Source organism: Pinus tabuliformis, chromosome 6, assembly GCF_031772625.1.
Source record: "Pinus tabuliformis cultivar Carrire ecotype Pingquan chromosome 6, CPIR1, whole genome shotgun sequence".
Classification (NCBI taxonomy): domain Eukaryota; kingdom Viridiplantae; phylum Streptophyta; class Pinopsida; order Pinales; family Pinaceae; genus Pinus; species Pinus tabuliformis.
The window spans coordinates 1,004,106,258-1,004,131,107 of NC_142292.1; the positions used below are offsets into that span (position 1 = coordinate 1,004,106,258).

General features: G+C 36.3%; 1 pseudogene; it reads right to left on the reverse strand.

The window, feature by feature from the left end:
- Positions 1–22,253, reverse strand: part of LOC149262394 (uncharacterized) — a 38,743-nt pseudogene extending 16,490 nt beyond the window's left edge.
- Between the last annotated feature and the right edge of the window lie 2,597 nt (positions 22,254–24,850).

Genomic DNA, 24,850 nt, shown 5'->3' on the forward strand with positions numbered 1-24,850 from the left:
GGGAGCTAATTTGAAGAACTTGTTTCATTTCAATTTGTTGTTCATGCTTGGTTGATTTACTAAAGTTTCTGTAGCTGAGATTTCTTCAAGTGTGCAAGGCAAGGGTGGAGGGCCCCCACACCAAGCTAAGTACACTTCGTGGTTCAATTTTCATAGTTTTCATAGACTAGTTTTTGTTTCAAATGTATTTAGATGTGTGATGATTGCTGAATGAATATTGGTTTAATTCTAATCTACATATGAATGGACACACAAGAATTTAAGTTAAATTCTCCTTCTATTTAATCTTGAACTAAAACTGAATTTCATTCTCCATTTCTCATTTGAAGTTATTTATGCATTTCTGGTTTGAAGCAATGGTAATTGTGATATAGTAGGATTGTGAAGGAGGAAAATTTGGACCTTCTTAGTTAGGAGCCTCTTCTTTTACATCTTCTGCATCATAAACCATTTTTAATTAGTGCTCTTAGATTTATCTTCATGAAAGTAGTATTGTGGGGAAGGACAACTTGGTTCTCCTAAGTTAGGAGCCTCTTCCTCATATATTACATAAATGAAGTAGAAATTGTTAAAATAGGTTTATATTTGTAAGATATACTTCCTTAATTCTTCAAATTTTATCTTCTAAACTTGATTATATCTAATTTCCATATACAATGGATTTGCCTCCAAGTTTTACAAACCCGAATTGATAATTAAATACTTGTGTTAATTTAGTCAATAAATTAGCCCAACATTTTGGCGTCGTTGTCGGGGAGGCAATTATCAGCATAGTCAAATAGAAACACTAAAAATTTAGTTAAGATACATTTCTCTTAGTTATGTTTCTTTATGCCTAGAAATAGAGATCCTAAAATTAGGTTTCCAAAACAAAACCCCCCAACAAAAACATAAAATCAAAAAAACAAAACTACAAAATCCATTTACACGACAAGATCTAAAAATGATTTTAAAGAATAGGTTACAACACTACTCCATTCTTCAACATTCTTTCTCATAAAATCTTTATGATCAAATAAATTTTCATGTCCAAACATTCATTAAAGTATATTTTTCAAATTTGGATATGAGTTTACTTATGATCTTGTTACGAAAATGGATGCACTGGAAATTCTCTTATACTTGAGAGAATGAATTATTTATTTAAAAATAGAATAGGATAGGATAGGATAGAATAAATAAACAAGTAGAATGAATTCACAATAAGACTACCATAATAAATTTGTTTCAAACAATTTCTTCAAATCATTGTTCAATATTCATTTGAAAGGACTACATGGCAAAACGCAGTAAGAACAAGCCTATTTTGGGTAACCATATAGGATCATTTTGAAATCATGTTGTTTTTTTTACATATCACTTGAAATCTACTTTTGGAATCCATTTTGAAGTTCTCAATTTATATCACAAATAAAAATGTGATCAAAATCAAAACTAGGTCTCAAGTGAAATGTTGAGGACAGAGTTAGTACAACCTATATCTGAAGTGTCTAATGGAAACATTTTTATATAAAATTCATAGGGAAAATATCCCTTTGAATCTAGTTTCCAAATAAATTTGAATCACTTTAATCAGGTATTATATGAAAAAGTTATTCTTGAAATACTAACTGCTTGTCGAAAAATCTGCATGGTGACGATTCTAGGTCTTGACTGTTCATTGGCATATTTGAAGTACCAAATAATCTTCTTTTCAAAACCTGTTTATATTGGAGATATATATTCAAGTCTAGTTTAAGACACAATTTGAATCATCCCATTTGAAGATGAAATGAAGAAGTTATGCCACATTTAGTGACTGCATGTCTTCAAACCAGCGTAGTAAAACTCTGCCTCCTAGGTCTGTTCATCACCAATTTTGTGATATCAAGCCCAAGAATTTTTAAAACATGTTTCTACTGGAAATACAAAAATGAATATACTTTAATCTCCAAGTGGAATTACATTGATATGATCTTTATCAAATAAGTTACACTTCAAACAATGACTGTTGGTCTAGTTAAAAATTAACAAGCAGCTCTATCAAACATGGCACTCCTTATAATTTTTACCATATCATTTTAAACTATTTTGAAAACATGTTTATACTGGAGGTAGCCATATGAATTCACTTCAACTTGGCTTTGGAATCACTCTAATTCGATATAAAACGAATATTTTGTAAACAAAATACCGCTAGGAGGTCTAGGCTGGCCACCATTCCTCAAAGGGGTAAATAAATGCATTATGTTTGTCTATCATATTTGGACTTGTTTTCTAAGCAATGCTTGTAATGATTTACATTTTTATTGGAAGAAGAGAGACTGTACACCTCTCTTCCTCCATCATCTAATGTTGTATTGCAGGCAAGTGCTATGTTTTTGCAGGTCATAGGAAGAATGAAGGAGTGAACTCCATGGATGAAGTAATTTTCAAAGTCAAATTCATATTCTAGAATGTGAATACAAATGTTCAAGTCAAAGCAAAGTGAAATTCAACTGATGTTGAGTTCATTCAATGAAACTCAAACTCTTGAAGCTTGCTCTTAGATGCTGACCACCAACATCAACAAACCCTACAACATGATCGAGATCAAGGCAAAAAGACATGAAGCTAATCATCAGAAGAAGCAGTCAAGTTCAGTACCATGTCAAGTCACATCAATCTCCAAAGAACCCTTTCATATTGAATTCATATTGTTCATGATTTGATCCATCATCTATACTGTATGTTAAGCTCCATGACCATGCATGTTGAAGTCCAAACTTATTATCTATCCATTTACTACTTCAATATAACCTATTTTCATAAGCTTTTCATACTTCCCTACTCCATTACACCCCACCTCCATTTAGAAAAGAAAAAATAAAAAATAGAAAAAGATCAAAAATAATAAAGGAGTTTGGTTGTGAAAATCCATGAAAGTGGCACAATACAAACTCGAACTCATATTGGAAAACCAACCAGCTTGGCCAATATGAATTCTCTATTTTGTTTTACCATTTCCTTAGTTTAAGTTTGCAGGAATCATCCTCCACAATAAACAAGACTTGAGGACAAGTCTTCCCATCAGCAAGGGGGAAGGTTCGCAAAAAAGAAACTTAGTTGTGCAGCTGAATTGACGATGGAACTTGTATTGTTGGCAGTTGGGACCTGAAATATTTTTGAAATAAATTGCAGAGGGACCTAAAATGTTCACATAAACATGTATATAAAAATGTACATGACAGAAGGGACCTGAGTTATCATGAATCAATTACAGAGGGACCTGAACAACATCAACAATTAATGGACCAGAATCAATGAAGGATGCTAGAACATGAAGCATAAATAAGCTCTATGTTTCTATCTATCTATGCTATTTGATCACGACAACTTCATCCAATATTGTTCATCCAATACTACAGGGAAGTACAAGTATAGTAAGTTCTCTTGCTCTTGTAAATTCAAATTTTTGTAGAAATTTTTAGACTTTGTTAAAATTGAGTTAATACCTAAATGCATATTTTATATTCATTACATTTACCTTCATCCTATATCCATTCTTTTATGCCCATTATCCTATATTCTACACCTAATCCAATGTACATATGTACATATTTTTCATTCCATAACCCTTATAATTCTATATTCCCTTCATAATTTCCATATTCATTTCAAAAACCCTAACCCTAAGTATTTTTCTTCTAAGCAAAAAAAGGATCAAAGTGAGAATTTAATAGGTTGAACCTGCACAAACAAAGCAAGCATTAGTCCTATGGAAACAATTTTAAACATGACCTAAAAATGGTCATTTTAAAATTAAGGAGATATATTGCAATACATATGGAATAGGTGCATTTTGAGAAATAATCAAATCAAACAAATCGAAATGATTTATGTATTGAGGTTATTATGGAAAATGCAATATGATGGAAAGTGAGAGCATGACTCTTGAAGGTTTCACAATGAAGTGAGATACATAGTATCAAAATCCAGAGGGCTCCATGCAAATAATGTGCATCATGGTTCAATACGTTGGAGAAAATATGAGTTCTATTGAAAGAATAATAGTTTGCATTTGAAACATTTACCCATGTTCTTGAAAGGAAATAAAAGAATGCATGCGAAGGACTGCATAAAATATTAGCCACGTACTCATATGTTGGGCATCCAATAGAATGAGTTACAACCTTATGAAACAATTTTTTTTTTTAATTACAGCAGCCTCAATATCACGGTCAAGTTTTCAAAAAGTCTACAGTTCTGAACTTTTAAAAAATTACGCAGTTATGAAATGATGTGAGCAATGCTGATTAGCCATAGACGATACTCTGGGCTGTAGAAGGATATCCGAGCCGTGGAAAGAAGAAAATTACGAAGAAGACTGCCTAATAAACGTAGAAAGAAACCCTGTGTGGAGAAATGTGTAGCCACTTGCGTTCATACAGCACAATGAAAATATTTAACAATGAAAAAATTTAAACACGGTTGCAATTATCAGTTTGATGGTTATGCACGGCGTACCAGACTGCACTGAAATGGTCAAAAACGTTTTTTTTTTATGATCAAGCAATGTGAAGTGTCGTACAGGAAATGGGTCAAAACGTTTTTAAAAAAACACAGAGAAAAAAACCACGTTGCATTCCAGTCAGAGCACAACAAAGGTAATAAGAAAACAGTCAAACGTTTTTTAAAAAAACAACAGCGGAAACCCTGTACAGCTACAGTCAATGGTAAAAACGTTTTGAAATGAGCCCTGTACGTTCAGCAAAGAAGAGCTCTACCATTGTTGCAGCTCAGAATCATGAATTTTTTCCATCACAGCCCTTGAAAGCTCAGGAGAATAGCAGCCAGAGGATTAAAAGCGTTAAAAACGTTTTGACAGAGGAGGTAAGTAAAAATAGCTGAGTCTATGCAGAGATAAGTGGGTAAATAGTGTCGTTGGTTGCCCAAAATCTCGTGGAAACAAATCAGATAAGACTAGATTTGATTTCCTTCTACTTTGAAAAAGATTGCAGAGGTAAAGTCGGGATCATGATTGCCGAAGTCTTTGTTCAGAATTGTCTGTCATTTATTTAAAATTCCTTTATGCCACCAGTCAACAAATAAGCGTGTTTAATAGGGAGAAATGATATGAAATGCAGCTAATTGGGCCATGAATCAAGGGGATCACGACACTTCAACAACAATCTAGTAAATCGATTTCGATATTCCATGAAATCGCCAAGTCTGCTAATAAAAAGAAGTGTTTATACAATGAGCTTAAATGCACATGCAGTGGGCTTAATTGCACAATCAATAAATGGTGACATAGCCGGAGATTAAAAAAAAAAATGAAATGAACTCAGTGGTGCATGAAAAATCTTCCACGGGAATTTAAAACAGAGTCTGTTCATATATTTTGATTGCATGAAATAAGGAGCTTTGTGTAGTTTTGTAAAACGTATAGCAGCCAAGTTTACAACTACAATTTATCAAACAGTATGACAGGAATTTCAGTTTGATTTCAAAATGGAAATGATCAATGAAAACAGTGTACAGGGTTCATAATGAGAAAAGCAATTCGTTGATTATAAGGTACGAGTGCACATACAATGGCTTCAATTCAACAATCTTAAGAAAAACGAAAATCGAAAGGAGGAATTATGATATGATTTCGTTTTTTTGTATATTTCTTTTCCAAAACAGAGTTCAATTTCTTTCTTACAGAAGTGTGTATAAAGATGGATATTTTGTTTGCATGAAAAGAGCAGAGATGCTGCAAAGACAGAGACAAAGGAGTTTTTAAAAAAAAATTGATGAAACAGAGGATAGAATATAAGAAATAGATTAATAAAAACATGTTTATTATGTTTTTATAATCTTTTTATATCAAAGCTTTGTGTTTGCGGAAGCAGTAACTTCACATTTTTGGAGGATTGGTCTCATCTCTTTGTCAAGGGCATTAGAAAAGAGGTAAGCAGGATGATGGAGAAACATTTGAAGAAAAATTGATTTCAAATTGAATAATCATTCAATCTCAGGAATACATTTCAATTTTGAGAAGCTACTATTTTTCGTTGCTTTTTCTGAGCAAAATAAACTGAAATTTAAAAAACGAAAACATGGGTTTTCTTCAGAACGAGCCTAATTAGGCTCCATGCAGGCAGTTTTCTCAAATTCATTTCTATTCGGGATATTTTTATGGTTCTTTCAACCCCTATTTTGCAGATTGCATGGGTAAATGAGTGGCTAAGTTGAAAGTGAATGCCTAGACATAAAAAATTTGCTTCTTTTAATAAGATGTAAGAGCAACTGGATATTGGATCCTTTGAGTAAAATTGTTGATTTGAGAGGGACATGAATCCTGTGTCGGAATGTATTGCAAAATTCAAGTTTTATTTGTCGTCTGAAGTTGCTCATCCAGAATGATATATTGGTAAAGAAAGTCATCCACAAGAAAAGAGAAGAAGTACATGAAAGCATAGATATCCTTTTACAAGTAGCTCAAGAGAAAGCTTCATCTTCAAGGGACAGAGCCATCGGTAGAACAGCAAGGGAGGTCAGCATACAGAGGCAGAAGATCAATGAGACAAAGACAAGCATGAGGACATGCTTGAAGATCAGCAAGGGGGAGATGTTGGCCCTCAGTTTTGGTCTATTTTTGCTTAGGGAAACCTACTTAATCCTTATATTTTCCATCCATTTTCCATCACATCCATCTCATTTTGATGTATTTTATGCATATTCAGGTGTTTAATTTTAATTTTGCAATTTCTAGAAGTTTTTATGAAAATTGAGTTTCAAGTGCAATTTTGGACTGAATCAGAAATTCCCGTAATAGCTATGTGGATGACATGTTTTCAGGACACTTGGGCTCGAGTTTGATGCATGGATGGACAACTTGGGAACTAGGACTAAGATAACTCCACTTGGTTCGGCCAGAACAAGCTTTATTAGGCCCGGTCAAGGCTGGTCAAACATGACTAGTCACCAAAAAATCCCTAGGAAATGGGGCAGTTTTGAGATTTTATGGGATTGACCATATTTCTTGGGATGAATTGGATGAGTTCGACTTAGATAGGTGGATATGAGTAGATATGAGTGTTAGAGATAATATAGATCAGTTTGTTTCATTAAAACTCTATTTAAAGCCAAGACTTTGATGGCTTTTGTAATGGAATTTGTATGTAATTGTTGTATAATTTGAGTTGGGAGCTAATTTGAAGAACTTGTTTCATTCCAATTTGTTGTTCATGTTTGGTTGATTTAATAAAGTTTCTGTAGCTGAGATTTCTTCAAGTGTGCAAGGCAAGGGTGGAGGGCCCCCACACCAAGCTAAGTACACTTCTTGGTTCAATTTTCATAGTTTTCATAGACTAGTTTTTGTTTCAAATGTATTTATATGTGTGATGATTGCTGAATGAATATTGGTTTAATTCTAATCTACATATGAATGGACACACAAGAATTTAAGTTAAATTCTCCTTTTATTTGATCTTGAACTAAAACTGAATTTCATTCTCCATTTCTCATTTGAAGTTATTTATGCATTTCTGGTTTGAAGCAATGGTGATTGTGATATAGTAGGATTGTGAAGAAGGAAAATTTGGACCTTCTTAGTTAGGAGCCTCTTCTTTTACTTCTTCTGCATCATAAACCATTGTTAATTAGTGCTCTTAGATTTATCTTCATGAAAGTAGTATTTTAGGGAAGGACAACCTGGTTCTCCTAAGTTAGGAGCCTCTTCCTCATATATTACATAAATGAAGTAGAAATTGTTAAAATAGGTTTATATTTGTAAGATGTACTTCCTTAATTCTTCAAATTTTATCTTCTAAACTTGATTATATCTGATGTCCATATATAGTGGATTTGCCTCCAAGTTTTACAAACCCGGATTGATAATTAAATACTTGTGTTAATTTAGTCAATAAATTAGTCCAACAGTCAACTTACCCTTTAAACTGTCTAAGGCCTCTTGACAGCTTTTTGACCATATAAACTCGGAATATTTGACCAACAACACAAATAAGGGAGAGGCCAACTTGCTGAAGTCCTTTATGAACCTTCAGTAGTATCCAGCTAACCCCAAGAAACTCTTGACATCCCTCTTCTTTTGTGGAGGTGGGACCCTTTGGATGATTGCTATTTTGTTCGGGTCCACCTGCAGTCCTTGCTGAGATATTGAATGACCTAGCATGGTCCCTTCAGTCATTAAGAATTCACATTTTTCTGGACTGAGAGACAGGTTCATTTTAATTCATTTGTGCAATAATTTGCCTAGGTTAGTCAGGGCTTCTTGAAAATCAAATCCATAAGGTGTAAAATCATCCATATAAATTTCCACCACATCATATACTAATTCAGCAAAAATACTCAAGACTACTCTCTAGAAAGTGGCAGGAGCATTGCATAGGCCAAAAGGAAGGACCCTATATGCAAAATTACCCTAAGGACAGGTGAATGTGGTCTTATCCTGGTCTTCTAGGAAGATTTGGATTTGGTTGTACCCACTGAATCCATCTAGGAGAGAAAGAAAACTTCTTCCCTGCCAAGCCATCTAGCACTTGGTCAATGAAGGGGAGGGGAAAATGATCCTTATTTGTGGATTTGTTCAACTCCTTGTAATCGACACAAATCCTCCACTTACCATTTTTGTTGGGAACTAACACTAAAGGAGGGACCCATTCATTGTCAGAGATAGGGTAAATGAATCCTGCATCTAGCAGTTTTTGCAGTTCTTCTTTGACTATATCTTTAAGAGCTGGATTCATCATCCTTTGTGGTTGTTGGATTGGCTTGCAACCTTCTTTGATGTAAATGTGGTGAGTACACACTAAGGGGTGTACTCCCTTAATTTCCTTGTAACTCCAAGCGAAGGCTTCTAGTTTTTCTCTCAACATGTTTCTTAGATTTTCTTCTTCAAGAACATAAAGAGATGGATTAATTTTCAAAGTTTTCTCTGGGCCGAATTCTATAGTTTTGACGGGTTGGAATTGGCCAAGCATAAGTCAATTGGATGATTGTTTTGGGTTTCCCTTCTTCTTCCAATGGTAATGAACTAGGAGTTGGACTTTGGAGCAGGTGTTCAATTAAGTCATCCTTATCTTGCTGTCCTCCTCCTATGGTTGCTTCCAAAGCATAAAGTTGGGTGGAATAAAACTCATTTTCCTCCTCCTCTCCAACCATAAAGGTAAATCATGCTCTAGAGAAGGTTGAGCAGGAGGGTATAGGACTAACTATTTGGACATATGCCCATTCTTGATGGTCATATTCCTAGATCTGCAGCTAATGTAAGCATCAACTGTGGCCAACCATGGCCTCCCAAGGATGAGAGGGTAACCAGTAAGCTTAGCCTTAGGCTGGAGAACTAGAAAATCTACAGGGTACTCCCAGGAGTCAATGGAGACCATCACATCCTCCACAATTCCCTCAGGGGTGACTGTGAATTGGTTTGCAAGTTGCAGAACTATTGTGGTCTTCCTCAATGACCCTTGGAGGTTGAGCTTGAGCATGGTGTCCTTGGCATCACATTAATTGCATCCCCAAGATCGATCAGAGTGTGTGGGACAATGGTGCCATTGATGTGTACATCTACTACAGGGCTTCCAGGGTCCAAATATTTCGGATATATTACCTGCCCCAGCGTTAAGTCATGCAGCTACCCAATGAAATTAATGGTAGGGGGATACCTTTTTATTCTTCCTGGATGCTTGAAGCATTTCTCCTTAATCAACTTATTGTAAATGGGAACATCTTTTATTGCCTGGAGAAGGGGGATCTTTACACATAGATTTTTCAATTCTCCCAGAAGTTTAGTTTCTTCTGGGTAGGCTAGAGTGGTTGGGCTAATATCTCAGGAAAGGGTGGATTTACTTTAATGTTGCTTTCCTCTCTTTCTTCCTCAACCTCCCTATGTGGAGAGGGAGGTTGGTTATCTGGGAGAATTCTCCCAGATCTTAGGTTGATCTCCTGGATTTCCATAGCATAAGCTAGGTATGATGTCTCTTCATTGTATACTTGTTGAGCCTACCTATTGTTCAGGCTCGTATTTGGCTGGGTAGGCATCTGGGGTTGCTTGGGTGGTGCAGAGTGTAGGAGTTATGGTTGGGTAGGTGGTGGAGGCAATATAGATGGAGCATTGTTGTATTGGGGTCTCCACCCCTAGAGTGGGTTATTCCACTGAGGTTGTTGCAATATGTAAGGTTGAAATGACTGGCTGAGAATGATACTAAGATGCATAGGACCAAGGAGGGGGTGTAGACCAGGAAGGATGAGCAGGGGGTCCCCAAGAAGGTATAGTTGTGGTTTGGTTGGGGTTGTAATATGCATGGGATGACCCTTGTATACCCTGCTGGTATGGTCTAGGCCTAGGAGGTCTCCTTTGGTTGATGTAGCAAAGATTCTCAGTGACCCCTTTAGCTCCTTGATATACAACTTTCAGTACGGGTAAAGAAGGACACTTGTCTGTGGAGTGGTTTTCTTCACAAACCGAGCAAATCTCAATGTTGTTCAATGGACATTCGTTCCTAGGATGCATCCTGGTGCATCTAGGACAAAAGATGGCCAAGACTCTCTCTGCTTCCTCTTGCTTCCTTTTGATGTTCATGGTGTCCAATTGCAAGGCAAGGGTTTGCAGCATCTCACTTTTGAAATCTTTTAGCATATTTCCACTTTCACCCTTGATGGATGAGTTGGAAGATGATGTACTGGCCATAGGTTGACTACTCCTACCCTTTTTCCTGACTGCCCTAGAATGGTTTCTAAAGACAATCTTGGTATCCTCATAGGATAATTGATATATATCCCCTCTTGCTAACAAATTTAAGGTATCCATAAGGTCTTCCCTTACTCCTCTAAGCAGGACCAACTTTAGTGACTCGGGGTCAAGTGTGCGCTTGACCCTTTTGTAAATGAGCTAGAATATTTCTTCCTAGTCTTCTAAGGATTCATCCTGGCCCATGGTCATCCTAAAAATATCTTCTTTAGTATCCTTTGACCTACAGTAGTCCCTATATTTGTTGTTAAGAGCCTGTTGCATCTAAGCCCAAGTTGCGATGCTATCTCCAGGTAAACCCATGAACCAGTGCAATGCTGCATCCTTGAGGGTAGATGGAAATAGTTTTAACTTTCGCTCATCATCTATATAGTCATAGGTTTGGCATATAACAAAAAACTCAATTAGGAAAGTGTCAGGGTCCTCTATGGTCAGGCCATGGAAATGAGGTAGAGCAGAGGGGCTTATCTTCTTCATCTTAGTGTCTATATTGGTTTCCCTGATGAGGAAGGCACCCTCAATTCTCTCTCTATTGCCTCTATAATTTCAGTTTTCATCCATTGGTTCAGTAGGAATAGATTCCTATTCTTGTTCTTCCCCTGTAGGTTCTTCAAATATATCAGCTTGCTCACCTAAAGGTTCCTCTAGTTCACATCCACCGAAGAAGAGAGAAGGTTGGTTGTTGGATGCAGTGAGAGGTATTTGGCAAGAATTTCCCTACATTGTCCCTACTCCTACGAGGCCTGAAAGGAAATGTTTTTGGGTTGGTTTTTGTAAAAAAAGATTCAGCTGGAAAGTACTTTGTAGAATGAAATTGTTGATTGAATGAAAACTACTAATAGAAAAAAAAGAAAGTTAATTGCTAAATTGAAATTGTACTTGTAGAATGGAAAGGAAAGCAGATAATGACAACTAAAGGAAAGGAAGCTACTAGATTACTTTTGCAAAAATAAACTAATGGAAAAAAATTGAAGACTAGAAATAGAAGAAAAGAAAGCAGACTAGAAATAGAAGAAAAGAAAGTAGTACTCACATTCTACTCAGACACCTCCCCGGCAACGACGCCAAAAAGTGATGAGCACCAGTATTGCAGCAAGGATGCTACAACCCATGGGCTACTAGCTTTACTTATCAACTTGGGGTTCATACAAACTTGGAGGTGACAGTGCTATATGCACAAGTAGAAGTGAAGGTCTGCTTGTTGTCACTTGTTCATCTGGCGAGAGACCCTAGGGGTTCCAAGCCAGACTTTTATAGAGTTAGAAGAATCTTGATTCTTTGATGGAAGAAGAGAAAATCTATTCTAAGAGAGATACTCTACTACAATAATGAAGAAAACAACATGTAATGCTAAATCACACCATATCCTAATTAACCATTTAAACAGCTATGCTAAGAAAAATTACTAAATCAACACTAACCTAATTCTGTTATCGAAGTTACAAAAGTAAAGAGCATCAAACCAAAATAATGTGTGAGAAAGGAAACTAGACTAAATCTATTTTCACTTTTCTGGTTTTTTTATGATCGGACAGTGTTAGAATCTGATTGAATAACTGAATTGAAACTCAGGAGTGGCAGCATTTAAATGATATGCAAAACAATGTTCGGGAAGGAATCAAGTGAAAGAGAAAGCGAGGATCGAAATCAGTGAAAGGAAGAGGTAGAAGCATCAATGCACAGGAAGATGAGCAACAGAGATCTTATCGTAGGAGATTACGTGAATAGATGGATGAACAAGATTAACGAAATATGAGTGGCAGAGATCTTATTGCAGGAGATTGAGTTAATAGATGGTTGCACAGGATTAATAGAAGGTGAGCGGAAAATATCTTATCGTGGAGTTTAAGTGAATTGATGGACAAACAAGATTAATGGGAGATGAATGGCGGAGATCTTATCACAGGGGATTAAGTGAATAGATGGATGGATCACATTAAGTCACGTGGCAACAGAAGGAAAAAATGTGCTGAATGATGGAGCGGTATTCGTAGGTGGTAAGCAGTTTCTCGCGCGCCCTCAAAGCTGTAAGTGGAATTCCTAAATTTTGCACGATTAGCCTAAGTGAGTGACATGTAGCACAAGAAAACCACTTTTCTTGCATGCTCTCGGGTGGATATCGGTCGTGCAAGAATTCATGCGAGATTGCGCGATAGCCATTGGATCATGTGGGATAGATCAACGGTGGAGATCGGCCAAGATAGTTAGTGATCGGGTGATGCGATAGTCGTTGGATCAAGCAAAACAGATCGGCGGTGGAGATTTGGAGTGCCTAAAGTCAAACATTGAAATGAATATAGGTGGTAAGTAGTTTCTCATGTGCCCTCAAAGTTGTAAGTGGAATTCCTAAATTTTACGTGATTGGCCTAACTGAGTGACACGTAGCACGAGAAAACCACTTTTCTCGCGTGCTCTCGAGCGGATATTGGTCGTGCAAGAATTCGCACGAGATTACGCGATAGCCATTGGATCATGTGGGATTGATTAACGGTGGAGATCGACCAAGCTAGTTGGTGATCGGGTGGCGAGATAGTCGTTGGATTAGGCGAGGCAGATTGACGATGGAGATTCGGAGTGCCTAAAGTCAAACGTTGAAATGAATACGCATGCGGTTGACGGTGATTGGCCAGGTTTGTTGTGGATCAGACGGTAAGGAAATCTATGGGCAGAATATAATTAGGGCATGATCTATTAGCTTCCGCATGTATTATGCATGGAGAAAGTGCTGAAGGAAATGAGAATATGAGTGAGATCTTATTACAGAAAGATAACAATGAAATGAACCAAGTACTGAATCAAGACGACAAACTCCAAAGCTCATGTGAGAACTAGAAATCTGTGTTTTTGGGGTTGCTGAAGGGTCTCTTCCTCAAGTCATGGTCCTAGAGGGAGGAGGTGAGGCCGAGACACCTCTTGACAACCTTATGGGGATCTTTTTCTCCTTACTAACCTACTAATTGAAAGAAGGTGCAAATGGAAGCAAACCAAAACATAACCAATCTACGCTACACTGTTGTAATGGAAATGCAGCTACTTAAGCAAATGAATGATTAAACCATGAATCTATGTGCTACACTGCTATAATGGAAATGAAACTATTTAAGCAACTGAACGATTAAACCATGAATCTACGCTAGCATACATGTACAATAAAGAGGAGCTTTAGCTGCTATGGTTGGGCCCTAACCCAAGAGCTTCAGACTTCTGAGTTAACTCAGTGCCGGCTCAAAACAAAACTCATTCTTATTATCAAAGCAATGGATTACGTCAAAAACTGTCGCAAGTCTTACAGCTCAAAAATAGAGTAAAGTTTTACAATCATAAGTCTGAATCCTACTGAGGTCTTAGGCCTCTCTACTTATACGACGGAAGTCTCCAACGAATTCCTTAAAATTAGGGAATCTCAGCTCCCAAACTCGAGATAAACTGGTGCTTCGACTTTCACTTACTCGGGTGCCTTCTAGTCCTCATGATTTGGCTGTTTGTACTCCGAGCTGATGGAGGAATATTCGAATGGAGGGGTAGTAAATGAGGAGGATTTACCTCCTATAACTCCTCTCCCTTGTCCCATTCGAGTTTTGACCGAGGTCTTTGCCAAAATTCCATGCTTTTATCCTTTAATCATGCATTAAATGCATATTAGACCACAAAGCAAAATATCCTACTCTAACTCATCTCATAAGCAAAATATAATCAAAAGTATGCAATAAGTTGTGAGAATAGTTGGTTTGACTAAGCTAGAAGGTGAATTAAAGCCCATATAATTACCCAATGATGAGGCTCATCAAGGATGCAATTCACAAGTTGAAGTATTATTATGAATATTCAAAGTGCATGCTAGAATTCAAGATGGATTAGAAGGTGAAAGGAAAAATGAAATATAAATAAAAGGGGTATAAGAAAGGATGGAAATCCAAAACCATAGGAAAGAGATAAAATATAACTTCATTGTTCAAGGTCAACCTCAGCAGAGAGGAAAATCAATAGATATAGGTCATGTTAATCATCCTGTGGGAGGAGAGAATAATGGTGATGACGATGGATCCACTTAAGTGTTAGACTTGTGGATAAAATCACCACAAAAGAAATTCTCCATAGAAAAGGGATGTTGGGCTACGTCTTTACAAAGATCAAGACGCCCAATTAGTGGGAGATATATCTCGTATTTTTCCTAGAATGTATGCTGTAGTGGATAATAGGCAGGCTAACCACCAGGCTTCCATAATCAAAATGGAAGGTAAGCTATCCAGTCAATTCATTTTTGTTTTAATGGACCCTAGATCAATTTACACTAATATTAGCCCAATACTCATAGAACAACGTTAATTGAATACACAAGCACACGCAAAATCATAGTTAGTTAAATTGGAAATAGGGACAAGGAGAAGAGTTGAATATTGGGTGAGATATTTCCCAATTGAATTGAATGGAATTTCAAACATTGTAAATCTTAATGTGTGACCACTAGGAGCATATAAAATACTTTGTGTATGGACTAGTTATACATGCATTGTACCAAGGTAGCTTTCTTTGAAAAGGAAATCGAGTGCTTAGATGAGTGTGTGGAAAGAAGGATATTGTAGGGAAAGTGAAATCCCATATCATTAAGATTAGTTATATCCATGCAAGGCAAGAGAAGCTATAGGGAAGTGATGCATTATATTTGATGTGAAAATTTTCATCATTGTTGAAGCTAACAATAGTGTTAGTGAGAGAGACAATGATATTCTATCAAAATATCCAATTCTAAAATAGTCCTAAGATGTCTTTCCTAAAGAGATACATGGGTATCCTCCTCATAGAGAGTTGGATTTGATCTATACTGAATTAATTCGAATAATAGCTCCAAAATCCAAGGCTCCATATAAAATGAGCACTCCGTAATTGGTTGAGTTGAAGCTACAGCTCAAGGAGATGTTGGACAAGGGCTGCATAATGCCAGAATTGTCTCCATGAGGAGAACTAGTTCAATTCGTGAAGAAGAAGGATGGCACACTCAGACTATGCATCAACTATATAAAACTGATTAAGGGGATCATCAAGAACAGGTATCCTTTGCCACAGATTGGTGATATATTTGATCAGTTAAGGGGATCAACAGTCTTATCCATGATTGATTTGAGATTAGGCTACCGCCAGGTGCACATTAAGGACGAGGATATCCATAAAATAGCCTTCAGAATAAGGTATGAGCATTACAATTTTGTAGTAGTTCCCTTTGGGCTTACTAATTCCCTTGCAACTTTTATGTGCCTTATGAACAATGTGTTGTGCCCTTACTTGGATAAGTTTGTAGTAGTTTTTATTGATGACATTTTGGTCTATTCAAAGACCAAGGAGGAACATGAAGAGCATTTTGTCGCAGTACTATAGTTGCTAAGAGAGCATAAGATTTATTCAAAGCTTAGATAATGTGATTTCTTTCAATTGTTGATCCATTATTTGGGGCACATTGTCTCAAAAGAGGGAGTAGTTGTTGATCCAGAGAAGGTTAATGTCATCATGAAATGGCCAAAATCTAAGAATGTGGCTAAAATTAGGTCCTTTTTGGGCTGGCAGACTATTATAGGATGTTCGCTAAGAACTTTTCCAAGATTGGATATCCAATCATTGTATTGCAAGGGAAATAAGTTTGAATGGATAGTTGATTGTGCTGCAAGATTTTATTAGCTAAAACAATTGTTAACTAATGGGGCTAATGTTAAGAATAACATATTCTAAGAAGGATTTCATCCTATGCATAGATGGTTGCAAGGAGGGACTTAGTTGAGCCTTGATGCAAGAATTCCAAGAGGTTTGTTATGAGTCTCGAAAATTAAATGAACATGAGAAAAATTATGTAACTCATGAAATGGAATTGGCTTCCATCATCCATGCATTGAAAATGTGGAGACACTACGTTCTTGGTAGAATATTTACACTAATGACTAATCATGGAGGGCTGAAATATATGTCTCATCAATGCAAGGTGGGCTAGATGTTTGGCCAAACTCGTTGAGTTTTATTTCAAGATCAAATACCTTAAAGGAAAAGAGAACATATTGGTCAATTCACTCAGAAGGTGAGTGCAAATAAACCATATAATAGCCATAAGTTCCTATGGAACTAATCTTGAAGAAAGGATCAAATATGTTGCCAAGAAAGATGAAAAATATCAGTAGTTAAAAGAGAAATTGCAACAAGGGTATGAGGGTGATCAAGACAAGGAATATTTCCTCTTAGAAAATGGATTGGTTGGATTCAAGAATATAATATATGTGCCAAATCATGGCAATCTAAAGAAGTTGATATTGAAGGAATTTAATGTTAAACCATACTCCAGTCACCTAGGTTATCAAAATACTCTGTCAACCATCAAGAAATTTACTATTGGCCCGACTTGAAATGGAGGTGGTTGATTTCATCTCCAAGTGCATAGAGTGCCAACAAGTAAAGGCTGAGTGCAAGAACCCAACTAGATTATTGCAACCTATTCCCATTCCAGAATGGAAGTGGGAAGTGATTTATATGGATTTTATTATAGGGATTCCAAATACTTCTAAACAACATGATGTAATCATGGTAGTGGTTGACAAGTTGAGAAAAGTGGCTCGCTTTGTAGATGTCAAGTCTACAAATTCAGCGAGTGATGTGGCTCAAATTTTCATAAAGGAATCGTGAGATTGCATTGAGTTCCCAAGAAAATAATCTTGAATAGAGATGCCAAATTTACTTCAAAGTTTTGGAAATAAATATTTGCAAGTTTGGGAACATAGTTGGCCTTTAGTACAACTTACCATCCTTAAACTGATGGGAAAATAGAGAGGACAAACAAAATTCTTGAGGACATGCTAAACACATATGTAATGCACCATCCAAGGAAGTGGGAAGAATATCTTCCACTTATATAATTTGCATATAACAATGGATATTAGGATTCACTAAAGATGAGCCCATTTGAAGCACTTTATGGGAGGAATTGTAATACTCCTACCACCTAGAGTGATCTAGTGAATAGGGTCATCATTGGGCCTTATATGTTGAAGGAAATGGAACAATAAACGCAAACCATCAAAAGGAGTTTAAAGGTGGAAAGGGATAGGAAAAAGAGTTGTACGTACTAGCATAGAGTTCACAAGGAGTTCCAAGTTAAGGAATATGTATACCTGCAAGTTAGACCCAAGAAGAGCTCCTTGAAATTTGGGTCATGTGCCAAGTTGGCACTATGGTTTTTTGGGCCATTTGAATTACTTGAAAGAATAGGGCCAGTGACCTATAGGTTGGGCTTAACACCATCGGTGAAACTTCATGATGTTTTCCATGTTTCCTTTATTAACAGATATGTACAAGATTTTAATTATGTAATTGATTGGTCTATGTTATAGGTAGAACTAGAGGGAGAGTTCCAACCAAAACCTCTATTCATCTTAGATCAACTCACACTCCAAAATTTGTTGAGAAATATAGGGCAATAGCATTGTGATATTTCTCTAGAATGATAACTGCTTGTGAATTCTTTTTACTTCTTTTGATTAGGTTCTTCTCTTTGTTTATATTATTATAGTGTTATTATTCATCAAACAACTACCAAAGCATAAATAATATAGAGACAAGAGACACATAATGTAGGCGATCAACGAGGGCCAAAACCTCTGCAACTTGAGAGGAAAACCCAAACAAATTCTTCTTCTTAAAGAAACTTCAATTGATGAGTACCAAGACAAGGACCCTTGACACAACAATAGCTCCAAGACCAAGTCACAAGCCTTCTTTAATTCCTTCTTCCTTGAGTCAACAATGGTAAACCTTCTTACTTCTCCCTCCTTCTCATCTATCCTTCAGATTTTGGCTTCTTGGATCAAACCTGCAACCCTCAAGCTCTTCATAAACCTTAGTTATAGTACATGTGATGGATATTGATCAAAATTTTCCCTTTCTTGCCTTCGCTCGGATGGAAATAATTTATTCTATAATTTAGCTTGATGAAACTCTTGTCTTCTCCCTAGATTCAGCCTCTGGGATGACTTTGCTAGCCTCGGTCCTTTTATGCAGTAGATGACACCACTCCTCTTCGTATGTATGAGGTATACTAGCCCAAAACATGTCAAAATTAACTCAGTTATGATCCTCCTTCTTTTTCTTGATAATTAACTTCTTATCTTGTGAACTTTGCACTCAATTTTCTATCTTTATACTTGATCGAATTCTATGCTAAGTGAGGTCAAACTCACCCCATATATAGTGATCTTTTTCCTTGAAATAGGCCGACTTGTGCCATGGGGTAGTATGACTTGTCATTATGGAAACATCTTCATCTCTTTTGAAGGTTGACATGAGGGAGAACTTGTGACAAGGTCTTGGAGAGTTTGTGACACAATTAATTTCACTTTTTATAATTTATAATATGCCCAAATGGGTCTTCAACTTTTGAAATTGACTCAATAGACTTTATGACATGATGACCAACCCTAAAGGCTCACAATGGGAGCTTTAACAATAAAATAAAATCTATTGAGCATGAAACCCATGACTCAAGCATTACCAAATAATTTTATTTTCTTCTTTACATGAATTACATAAAATCATGATTATACTTGTCATTATGAAGACCAAACCTAGTTACATTTTTCAACATAATCGAGAAATAGAGCAATTCAAAGTGTAGTGGAGATACTTTGGACCTAAGGAGTCCACATTGGAAATGACTGACCAGATGTAGGAAACATATCCTTTTTTGTCTGTTGGTTGGGGAAAATGTAAATAAATGTTGTAAATGTTGTATAAAGCTATGTATATAAAGCTCCAAATAAACTGTGCTTGGTTTTAAAGCATGTTTCTATTTTGCATTTGGTTATAGAAAATTGAGGATAGTATTCCTCCAAGGGAGAGGGGTTTGTGATAGCCCTAGGCTAATTCCCCTTCATTGTAAATATTTCATATAATTTGATTATAATTAAAAGGGATGAGAGTTGGGAAACAGATTCTAGACTTTGAGGAAGGAGATTTCTTGGGATTTGAAGGAACCTTAACTGGTTTCACGATAACCATTAAAGGTTGGAAGGTGTGCCTTAAATGGACTAGATTTATAAATTAATTGAGCAGCTAAGAAGGACAACAAATCCATGCCTTCCTTGGATAAATACACAAGGAAGAGAGGACAAAAAAATTAAGGAGGACAACTTATGTTGACAATGGGTATAGCCTGAAGTCAACAAAAAAGAAGTGGAAGGGGAGTTGGCACAACAACATCCCCACCACCACTCAGAATTGAGAACCACCGTGGTTGAGCTAGAGAATGGGCGATGATAATTTTTTCCCATGTAACCCAAAATAATTACAGCAGTGTAATAGAGGACTCATGGAGGGGGGAGCATCTCTCAAGTTACTTCACACATTGAGGAGAAGGGAGGATCATTCTACACACATATGGAAAAGAATAGAGAACACAAGGAGAAATCTATATGGACAAGAATAGAGAGGAGATGGTAAGGAAAAATGTTTCATTAAACAATTGCAAAAACCATAACTATGCTTACAGAGGAAGAGAAAATACACATAGTAAGAAGAAAAGAGAAGAAATCTCTATGCTACTATTAAAATGCAAGGAGCATAGCAAGCATTCGATTGAGCATTGGGAGGTGGAAGAATATCTCTCCTTTGAGGACAATCATCTCTAGATTCCCTGTTAGATTGGAGGGTGGAGATGGTTTTGTCTAAATTCCCTTGACAACTTGGGTGGAGGTTTATTCCTTAGACTCCTAGAAGGAGAGTTCTTTAGTCCCCTCTGCTTATTTTCTTGGTTTTTATAGTGAGATCTGGAATCCCTTACTAATTTGTGGGTGGAGGTATAACCTCTGGATTCCCTTGTTGGTTGAGGGTGGAGATATAGCTCAGGATTCCCTTCTTGATTGAGGGTGGAGGTATAGCCTCTCTGATGTAGGAAAAAATTAAAGTTTCCCGCAAATTCAACTACTCTAGATCACACAACAAATCACTTCATCATCAAGTCCTTAATTTGTTCTGTAAAAGTATTTCATATAAAAATCCTAATTTACTTACTGTGAATTCTAAAACATGCACAAATTATAACCATTATCAATCACATATATACCCCAGATAATTTGTGAATATAATGAAAATTCCTTTCATTAATAAAATCAAGTCCATAAAATTACAAAAGTATTCATTCCTCTCTTGGCTTGATCTCACATTCATTTGGCCATTAGCTTTTCTCGTAGGCTTACAATGATTAAATACAAAGTTAGAATATTTTTCTACATCCATAAATCACTCCTGATTTATTCCCTAAAGCTCTCATGATTTATTCCATAAAGCTTTCATGCTTTTCAAGATAAAGTAGTTTTTTTCCTTATGGAAAAATCTTTCCTATCCATAGCTTTTTCTAAAACTATTCTATAATAATTAAAAGAACTAAGAATATTTACTATTAAGGAATTACAATTCCTTTACAATATAATAATTAAAATAACTAAGAATATTTACAATTAAGGAATTACAATTCCTTTACAATATTGAAACCCAGTTTGGAGCTTTATCTCCAAAAATCTTGATGACTTGGAAGCTCTAATGCTCCTGCATGAGACTCCCAAGGTAGAAAAAATTTCATGGTCTCCTGACCATGAGTTGTTGTTGTTGACGTCCTCTTGGATCCCATACATAGTTTTGTTGTTGAGTATTGACTTTGTCATGTCATTGTATTGTTCCTTCTTGAATTCCACTATAATTCATCTTTTTCCTTCCTTGCTGCAAACTGGTTGTCTTCACCATGTTGTTTCTCACTTTCTCAAGTGAAAGCCTCATTTCATGCTTGTAAAGTTGCTGCCTTAATTCTTTGCCTTGCTTCAATCTATTGATTAAGCTTTGTTCCCATTCTGCGAGTAAATTCCACGTCCTTTTAATTTGTTGTATTTACCTTCATAACAACTTTTGTAAGTTTTTCACCCTTGGTTTCTATTCCACTTGCATCAGTTTGAAAAATGATAAGCACTTTTGTTGCACCTGCATGCACACAATCAATATGAAGACTGAAATTCGCATCTGCCTTTGGCTCATCATTCTTTATGAGCATCCCATTCAAGTATTTCTCCTCCTCTGTCCTGAGAATAAAATTTGAACTTTGTTCTCCTCTATATTCTTCTTTATTCATGACAATTTCAAAGGGTTGGTCATCATCAATAACACCCACAACCATAAGCAAATCATCAGAGATAACATAAGGATTTGCAGCCTCATTTGATGTCTCAAACATCAAATTTCCATTAACATTGCTATCTTCTCCATGGATTTCTCCTTGCTCACATTCACCTCTGTGAATTGTCTCCTCACTCTTAGTAGCTTTGAGTTCTTCCTTCAACCAGTGCCTTAGCTTCTACCTTTGCTTATTTCCCCATAATCTTTCAATATGCCACTTAACCCTTTTCCTTCGTTTCCATCCATACCTGTGGTTCTCCTCATTATGTTGTAGAAACTCTATAAGCGCATTCAACCATGCTTTTATCTCAACCAATTCCCTCTCAAATTCTTCATAACTCATTTTCCTTATGCCATTTGCTTTGGCATTTCTGTGGCTTCCCTTTGAATTATTTAAATGACTTCTCATAGTCATCTTCATCTTCCTCTTTCATGAGATTCTCGCTGCTCACTATGACCTGCAAATCACCTCTGTAGTAGTAGACCTCTTTCTTGCTACACATGCCTCACCAAGCTTCCCACTTGTACTTGGTCTTTTGGCATTCATGGTTCCCTCTTGTGGATCCCCTTTCAAGCACTCCTTGCTCTTCAGGTTTCCACAGTCACTCTGTCACTGTCTTAATCTCATTCTAATTTTTCCTCCATACTTTTGTGCAAAATTATTCTGATGTCTCAAGATCTCCTACTATGGTACCACTCGATGCAGGAAAAAATTTCCTTCAAATTCACCTTCTCTAGATCACACAACAAATCACTTCATCATAAAATCCTTAATTTGTTCTCCAGAAGTATTTCATATAAAAATCCTACTTCACTTACTGTGAATTCTAAAGCATGCACAAATTAGAACTATTATCAATCACATAGATACACCAGATAATTTGTGAATATAATGAAAATTCCTTTCATTAATAAAATCATGTCCATAAAATTACAAAACAATTACAAAAGTATTCATTCATCTCTTGGCTTGATCTCACATTCATTTGGCCATTAGCTTTGCTTGTAGTATTACAATGATTAAATACAAAGTAAGAATAAAAAAATATTTTTCTACATCCATAAATCACTCCTGATTTATTCCCTAAAACTCTCATGATTTATTCCATAAAGCTCTCATGCTTTTCAAGATAAATTAGCTTTTTCCTCATGAAAAATTCTTTCCTATCCATAGCTTTTTCTAAAACTATTCTATAATAATTAAAAGAACTAAGAATATTTACTATTGAGGAATTACAATTACTTTACAATATAATAATAAAACAACTAAGAATATTTACAATTAAGGAATTACAATTCCTTTACAATATTGAAACCTAGTTTGGAGTTTTATCTCCAAAAAGTTTGATGACTTGGAAGCTCTAATGCTCCTGCATCACTCTCATTTCCCTTGTTGATTAAGGGTGGAAGTGTAAGCCTTTGTATTCCCTTGTAGATTGAGGGTGGAACTATAAGCCTTTGGATTACCTTGTTGATTGAAGGTGGAGGTATAAGCCTCTAGATCCCTTGTCGATTGAGGGTGAAGGTATAGCCTTCAGATTCCCTTGTTGATTGAGGGTTGAGGTGTAAGCCTTTGGATTCCCTTGTTGATTTGAGGGTGGAAGTGAGATATTATGGATTCCTTTGTGTTGAAAAGGGTGGAGGTGGAACACCTTTGGACTCCCGTGTTTTGTTGGTCGGTGGAGGAGAACCTTTGGATTCCCTTTTTGCATCATATGATGGTAGAGGTAGAATTCTTATTGAAGTAGTTGAAGGGTGGAGGTGGTGGACCTTTGGATTCCTTGTGAGAAACTAACTACACCAAGTAGTTGGTGGGTGGAGGTGGATGGTGCTATGAAGTCCCTATTTTAGTTGGAGGAATTGGTTTATTCCCTTAATAATTCATCCTCAAGCTCTAGAATTTGGCTTAGGGATGACAACTGCAAAAATGGCTTGGCTACAATGTGTCTAAGATTGGGTGGGGAGTTGAAGTCCCAATCTCACTTGTTGAGCACATTTTCTAACATAAATGTATACTCAAGCCTTTGAACACTAATTTTTATGCATAGGTTTGATGTGTTATTTTAAAGCCTATTTACTATTGATTCAATGTGTAGGGTGATGCCTGAGATCTAATATGGAATGTGATTTCCTGCATGTTTGAGGAATGTCGATTTCCTGTGTGTTTCTTGGTAATTGAAAGGATTTTGTATGCATCCATGAGTTTATTTTTCTTCTTATCATTAGCCTAAGAGGCATGTATATATTTGAACTATTATGAGCATGAATTTTGTTCAATGGGCCTAATAATAATGAATGGACAGATATTTAACAAGATTCTTTTTATGTAGTTATAAGGTTGCCTATCAGACCTAGATGTATTACTACCAAGCTCAAGAAGGATAGTTTTTCCTATATGTATAATATATATTATATTGCATGGGATGGGTCGAGCCTTGTTAAAAGCTTAGGAGAGATATTAGTGTTATTCATACATATATCCATTTTTAGGACTAGGTCAAAGTCATCTGCCAGCTCAGGGGGCATAATCTGTATAATATATAAATATGAATATACATTAAAATATTAGGAGGGATAGCTCTAAAATATTTAAAACTATATGTATAAACTCTTATGGAAATGAGTGGGGGTTGAGCTTAAGGAAATAAGGGGTTTGTCCTTTGTCCATGTGTGCAGGTGTTGTAAACAAGCGCTGGGGGCAGAAGAGCCTGAACCATACAAAAGTGTCGTGGGGGCTGGAAGTTTAGCGCCCAAAGGAGCATGGAGATTTAAACCTTATAAGCCATATGGCCAAGATCCATGTCCATGGGTGCATAAGCGAGAGATATCCTAGCCTTTAGATGTCACAAAGTGTTAGTGTCATCCATGTGTACCGCAGGAATTACCTCAATGATTTCAAACATGGAAAATTTTAAGGATGGAAATTTATCTTAAATATTA